The sequence below is a fragment of the Notechis scutatus genome, chromosome 1 (genome assembly GCF_049901735.1).
Source record: "Notechis scutatus isolate UNSWTSFEM ecotype Mainland chromosome 1, rNotScu1.2, whole genome shotgun sequence".
Lineage (NCBI taxonomy): Eukaryota > Metazoa > Chordata > Lepidosauria > Squamata > Elapidae > Notechis > Notechis scutatus.
The window spans coordinates 58,584,142-58,591,588 of record NC_142009.1 but is presented as its reverse complement, the minus strand read 5'-3'; the positions used below and the strand labels follow the sequence as shown (position 1 = coordinate 58,591,588).

The following is a 7,447-nucleotide window of genomic DNA, read 5'->3' as shown; positions in this document are numbered from 1 at the left end:
AAAACCAATCACTGGCCACCAGCACACCAATTAACCAATAGGAAGGCACCACATCAATAGAAAGCATAGAATAGTCCAAAGCAGGGGTTGCCAAGCTTTTGGACCTCAGGGACTACCAAACTCATAATTTTAGATCCCAGGGACCACTAACTGTTTCTGTGGGTGTGGCCTAATTTGTGGGTGTGGCTTGGTGGTCGTGACAGGCTGGGCATGGCTTGTATGTAAATATTATAAATATTTATATAAATATAGATATATATTTTTTAAAAAGAGCAACTTTTACTCAAAATCAGGCAAAGCAGGCAGGCAGATTGAGTTGCTCACAGAATCACAGATTCATTCAGAAAAATTTATCTATCTGCCATTGGCTAGCTCAGTCTGTCACATAAAATTTGCTTGCAAGCAAACTCATAAAATTTGCTAGAAAGCAAACTCACAAAATTAACTCACAACACACCATGTATGTAAATATTGAATTTTTTTATAAAAAAGAGCAACTTTTACCCAAAATCAGGCAAAGCAGGCAGACTGAGTTGCTCACAGAATCATTCAGTGATCTATCTATCTGCCATCGGCTAGCTCAGTCTCTCAAATTTGCTTGCTGTGAGTCTGCACTGAATTTTCTTGCAAGCAAACCTTCAGTCCTCAGGTATCTAAGGACTAGTTAGAAAGCAAGAAACCCAACCATTTCCTGCTTCTTAGCTAATCTAAATCTCCTGGCATAGCAGAACAGATGATGGTCAGAAAAAGGAAAAATAGCAATTTAGCAGGCAAGTTTACCCGGGTAAGGAGTGAGTGGGCGGGGAGGGTTCCTGCGGGCCATGTGGGCAGTGCCACCTTGTGTTTCTGCGCAGCCTGGATTAATTGCTTTGGAGGGGTGCTCGGGAGGTGAGATTTCTCTGTGGCCCACCAAAATTTTCTCGTGGCCCACCGGTTGGTGACCACTGGTCCACAGCACATATTCCCTGAGGATGGGCTCCAGCATGAATCTGAAAGTTTGGAAGACTAAACTTCTGGTCCTGATGACTAACCCTGATTGGATCTTGCAACATTATCCTGGGGCACATATATTTGCCTTCATTCTAAAAACCTTGTCCAGCATTCTAACCAACTGTAGTGAAAGTGGTCGAAAATCTCAAATTTCTTTTCAGAAATCCATTAGATCTTCATACCCTGGCTCCATTTTCTGTAAGGGCATGGTAATTTCTGCTACCATCGCTATTGTGAAAGATGTGTCCATGGAGGGAAGCTGGTATGATGGACTACAGTGAGCTGGTAGTTTCCCAGGAAGGAGGGAGCACATCCCAGAAAGGTTGTGAGGAGAAAAAAAAGAGGCAACTCAGCCCAGAGCTAGACAGATGAAGAGAATAAGGATAGCCACTCCTTAGAATTTTCCTGGTTATATCCATTAGGTTGAGAGTACTAAGGATTTAATCAGGCAAGATTCTGTCTATTATGTGTCAGCAAATAAAGAACTGAACTCTGGCTGAATTGTTCTACATCATTCTTAGCTTTGCTTGGCACCTATTTTCCAGGTGACACCCCTGGTGGTTTTCTCCTGTAACCCTGTGTATGATAAAAGTTGGACTGTCATAACCAGTGCAGCCTTTCCGGCAATGAGTAAGTTAACAAATGCCAAAAGTAAAATAATTTCAATATGCCACTTCATGGCTATATTAAATAGAGCACATGGCTAATGGACTCAGTCATCACTTGGGAGTCAAACTAACCACCAACTCAAGAAATAATACCAAACTATTTAAAAATAGAAAATGTAAAGTCTGCTTTAACTCTTAAGTATTAAAATGCAAATAGTGTTGTATACATACCATATCATACATATCATTATCATATCAGCTTTTTACAGCTGGAAACATAAAATGATTGTAGTGCAAAGCTCCAGGCAGATTACAATATGATGATGCTTCTGCTGCAAATAGATGGTGAAAATTTCCCATATTACTGCTAGATTTAGCAGAAAATTCTAAATGATATTCTAAAGAATATTCTAAATATTCTAAATACATTCAGGAACATGTAGCAGAAATACTTAACAGTTCCTGAACTTAATTAATGATTTAACTTGTATATTAGGAAAATATATATGGCCACCTAATGAAGATATGACTTTTTGTGGCTACCAGTGAACAGAATAAAAATAATAATATCCAAAAAACAAAATAATAAAAACAACACATTATGCAGAGAGTGCTCCCAGAAAATACTATAAAAATTAGACACTAGAGGGAACTAGAAGGAACTAAAGAAGAGAAATAAGGAGAAAACAAAAGCTCAATTCATAAATACAAAATAAAGCAGGATATTTTAACATTGGATATAATAAAGGATGTTTTTGAACAATAGACTCACAGTTAATTTTAAGAGTGCCTTCCTCTACAGATAATGTTTAGAAGCTATTATGGAAGAGGGACAAGTTTTACCTGAAAAGATTGAGACTGATCTAAAAGTGGATTTAAAAATTATGGTCTACATGAAAAAGATACTATACTGCCCCCCCCCACTTATGTTTTATTAATTAAAAGAAATAATAAATCAAGAAAATGATTTGGATAATTTTCCTATATTGCAAAAGAGGCTTTTTAAAGCTCTGAGAAATTTGCAAAAAGGAATAAAGAAACATGAAAACGAAACAAGTTTTGGGATATTATTTGAAGGGACTAAAATCAAGACTGTTGGAAGTAGGTGGGAATATAAAGGTGGTTTATTTAATCAAGGTTTAATAGATATGTTGTTATCACTGGAAATCTTTAATGGACCTTTGCTGACACAAGTACTGAAATGATGAGGCTTTAGGTATTTGTTTATACATAAGAGATGGGATATGGGAAGAAGAGATCATTTTTGTAATTTAAGAAAAGGTGATACATTACTAAAGTTGTTTATATTAGTGATGAAGGGGAAATCATTTCTTGACATACTTCATTTCTTTACTGTATTCTTGTTTTTTTCTATTTTTTTTCCTGCCCAGTGGGGGGAAAAATAGTTTTAATTATAATATCGGTAATAAAAAGATAATCAAATTTTTAAAAAGTAGATAGAAAGAAAGAATAAAAGGTTCAAGAAAGCAAAAATGAACAACAACAAAAAAAGATTCCTTGCCTCAGATTCCTTCAAAACTTTAAGAAGACTGTTCTGTAAGTATAGCCTGAAAAAAATATTCCAATTACTCCGTTGAATTGTCATTTTGATTTCTGTCTTTATTTTTAGAGCCAATTCTATTTTTTTTTATATCCAGTGATAAATGCTTGTTCATGTTGTTCTCTATAATCATTTCAGACAGGTTTTGTTCCATATCTCTTTCTATAACAGCTTCTTCTAGTTTAGCAATTTCTTCTGGGAATATAAACACACAATATAGCTGACAAAGTCGGTTCAAAATCCCATTGCCATTCTTCAACAATACCTCTGAACACTGTTATAAGTTGCTTATTCTATTAGGTCTCCAAATATTGAAAATAGCTTTTCTTTCCCATGAAGATGTATTTATTCTTTAAAGTTGTAATATTCAAAATCAAATATTCCAACCTTTTCTGAGCCCTTAATCTTGTCTTGCTTTTTGCTGTTTATTTTGAATTCATAAAGCTTTTAAAGATACAGTTTTATTTTCTTCTATTAAGGATCGAAGGCACTCACTTGGTGTTTTTAGCCTTGTGGTTTTTGAAGGTGTCTCACCTTTACAGAAGTTAGTTAATAGGCAATCTCAGAAGGTGGCTAACAAGGAGGTACAAACTTAATGTCCTTTAAAGGCTCTGACTGCAACGGGAGCAAGGATGGCAGATTCCTTTGTATCTTGATTTTTCCATTCTCTGAAGACTGCTGCTTTGCAATCTTGTCAGGAGGAGCAACCGTATGGAGTGCAACATGGGCAATCTGAAATCTTCTATTTCTTCAGAGATGGTTGAAAGAGAACAATCTGTCAGCTCCTTGTTCTTAGCTAAAGTTTTTAGCCCTATGAAACATGGAGTCACTTTCAGTCAGCCATTTCTTCCTCAGAAATCAAAGTGGTTTTTTTTTTATTTCTTCATTTTATTTCTTCATTATATACAGTATATAGCCACTAATTTTAGGTGACTTTAAGCCAGGGGTGTCAAACTTGTATCGTCACGGCAGCATCACGTGATTTATTGGGACTTTTTTCTCCTTTGCTAAACTGGGCTGGGCGGGGCCAGTATGTGACGCATCCAGCCCACAGGCTGCGAGGTTAACACCCCCTGCTCTAGGCAGATTGTCTATTCCTAGTGTGTGTGCATTATGTTAATTCGTACATTGGCTTTACATTTTATGCTTACTTGCTGCTTTTTTTTTATATTACCAAAACAGACAGGCTAAGCATTGGATTGGAGGTGCTTTAGCACCCATGTTTAGAAGGCATAAGTCAGTGTTTTTCAAACTTAGCAACTTTAAGATCTGTTGACTTAATGCTGTTTGGGAAATTCTGGAAGTTGAAGTCCACACATCTTAAAATTGCCAAGTTTGAAAAACACTAACACAAATGGATGCCACCTTCAACTTGCCTCAGACTCATCATGGAGGCAACTAAGAGAGAAACTAAAGAGATTGGGAAAGTAATAAAAGGCAGAATAAACTTAAACAATCATGAGATAAAAGGAAATTACCTAGGGAATTTATCATAGGCACTTTATTGTATAAAAGGCAACTCAGAAACCTAGGAACAATCATTCCAAATCATTCAGAGATATTCCACCTTCATGAACTCATTTTCAGTGGGGGGATAGAAAACCTTTTTGCAATTTCCAAGATTTGATATTTACCCCAAGACCTGCATTAAAGTACCATAATGGAGTCTATGTAGTTCTTGCTCTCTTGACCTTGCTCAGTTGTGTGGGCTTATCAGCAGCCTGTACTTGGGTTTCTACTTCCACTTCTAAAAAGTTATTTTCCAGTTTCTCCCAGAACAAGGTGCAATGGACATTTAACAGGCCTCCTACTGAAGAAAGTCAGGAGACAATGACCTGACATGCTCCATATTGGTCACATGATGATGGCATAGACCACATTTTTTCCAGCTTGGCAACTTTAAGAAGTATAGTCATCAATTCCTAGAATTCCTCAGCCAGCCTGAATCCTCAGATCCTACAGAAGTGATGACCCTATGGGATCAGAGAATATGCAGCAAAGTAGTTACTATACTTCTTTTCTGCCTGGAGGAAGATGCTAGTTCTTTGATCCAGCAGAGCATTCCCTTCATGAAATTGGAGAACCACAGCAGAACACTTTCAGGTTTTTTCTCCTACCAGTAGCTGGCATCCATAGAGACATTCTCCATCCCACCATGTCCTCATTCCTCCTTCGAATGAAAACAGAATTTTTATCCTGCTTTGTTGCTAAAGTAGAATAGAGATTGAAAGAATGGGCAGCCAATTTTTCCTTTCAGTTCCTGAAAATACTTAAACACAGCCAAAAAGAAGAGTCTATAGCAAAGATATAAAGCAGCAATCAGATCAGAAAGTTAATGCTCCATAGGAATTGAACTTATCAAGATGCCTCTCTTGATGTCTTGGGAACACCATCTGAGAAAGGGGGAGGGCATTATCACCCCAAAACATCTGGAAGATACCAGTTTGGGAAAAAACTAAAATGGACCTTATCTGTTTGCATTATAATAAACTGACCGGCACTCCAACGAACTTTTCAGATTCTCAGAGGCCTAAGCATGATAGTGCAATAGTAATGAGAAAGTTTCTTTATGCATACATGCAGATATCAATATATTTTATCTTGCATTTGAAATCTCTCTGTTTTAGAGGCAGAAATATTAGACAAGAGAATAAGACTCAATGTCAAATTTTCTGTGGTGGAATCGATACAAAGAACGACCAGCCCTTATAAAATTCATGTAATTTTCCCTGTTGAAAGTCTCAATAGTAGGGATTTAGTAACTGAAGCACCATGAGTCAGGTTTGTATTTGTAAGGATGCCATTAATTTCCAGAATTGCCGCTGAAATGGCAAAAAGGATTAGTTTTAACTAACAGCTACTAGGAAGGGACAACAGTGTGAGATTTTGGCTCACTCCCCTTTCCACCCTCCTATCCTTCATCTCATTATAAAGTATTCCTGCAGAAAAGAGCTGTTTGTAAACCAAATAGATTTTTCTTCTTGTCCCACTGTGACTGTCCTGCTAGAGGCAAAATGCTTGCTATTATTCTCTGTCTTTTCAGCAGTTTATTTCCAAATTCCATATAAATCTATCAGCAAATAGATAATTGCAATAGTGGCAAATATCTATAGCTTGGGTGTAGAATAAGGGTGAAGGAGCTTGTGGGTTGGATTCCAAACATTTTGTTACCAAGCTAGTTAATGAATAATTGCAGAGGCCTGGGTTGCATATATTTAAAAATATTTTTGGTCCAATCATCTACAGTACTTTTTAATCTTTCTTAACTTCCATGATAGTTTAAGTTTGGAGTTTGGCAGAAGCTTTTTTTCTTTTTTACTCTATTGGTATGTACTGTGGTTGATGGCCCGAGTTAATCTGAAAGACTAAAGGCAAATTGTTGTGATGGATTCGACCTTGAAGGCAACAGTTGCATACAAAATGGAACATAGCCTTTCCAGTTTACAGGGTGCAGATAATTCCACATTCCTAGGTTTTAGAAGTACAAAATGAAATTGGAAACGTAATGTCCGCTGGTGAGCCAAAGGATATTTTTTACGGAATATATAATTGAATATAAATAAACCTTCCAAATTGGTTTTGTATTGCAGTGGTGTTGAGTTCCATCTTGCTGCAGCAGTTAATATAGCCACTCACTCTGCTGGCCAGGGATAAAAGGACCTGTATCCTTATGCTATCGGGTAGAAGCACATTTTGAAAAGCTATTTTAAATACAGCCAAAACTTTCATTAGGGTTCTTACTATCTGAAGTCTAACCATGTTCAATCCGATTTACAACTGGCCATATTCAATTTCTCAATAGATTAAATGGAACAACACCGCAGTGACTGGATTCATCTTATGGGATACTGTTTATATCTGACTAGAGATATAAGGTGAACAAGATTTTTCTCTAATCCATAGACATTCATATTAATCACATGATAACCCCTATTAGGGGAGTGGCATGAATTTATGTACCAAAAGCATTTCTAAGATGTGTGTCTATTATGATGCTCTAAATATATTTTATATGTATTATAAAGGCTCAGTTCATGATCCTTCTAGAATGATAGAAAAACTAGGAACTTATTACCCAGTCTACTCTAATCCAGACTTCAGTATTAAAACCCTCCTTGTTAAATACACTGTATTTCTAAGTCAGCCCAAATTAGATTCTTCCATTGGCTGCTGAATCTCCAAAAATATACTATCACCCCTCCTTAATTAGTATCAATGGAATTTGTTCTGTCTGATTTTCACAACTGGAGGAGTCCCCATTTCTGAAGTTAGCCAAAAGAGCAGACGA

General features: G+C 36.7%; 1 long non-coding RNA gene across 1 annotated transcript; it reads left to right on the top strand.

Annotated features, from left to right (window-relative positions):
- Window positions 1–668: 668 nt before the first annotated feature.
- LOC148132816 (uncharacterized) lies at window positions 669–7,035 on the top strand. The gene is made up of 3 exons (XR_015749510.1): window positions 669–784; window positions 1,536–1,620; window positions 6,962–7,035. It is a non-coding gene; the product is annotated as an uncharacterized LOC148132816 (long non-coding RNA).
- Window positions 7,036–7,447: the final 412 nt, after the last annotated feature.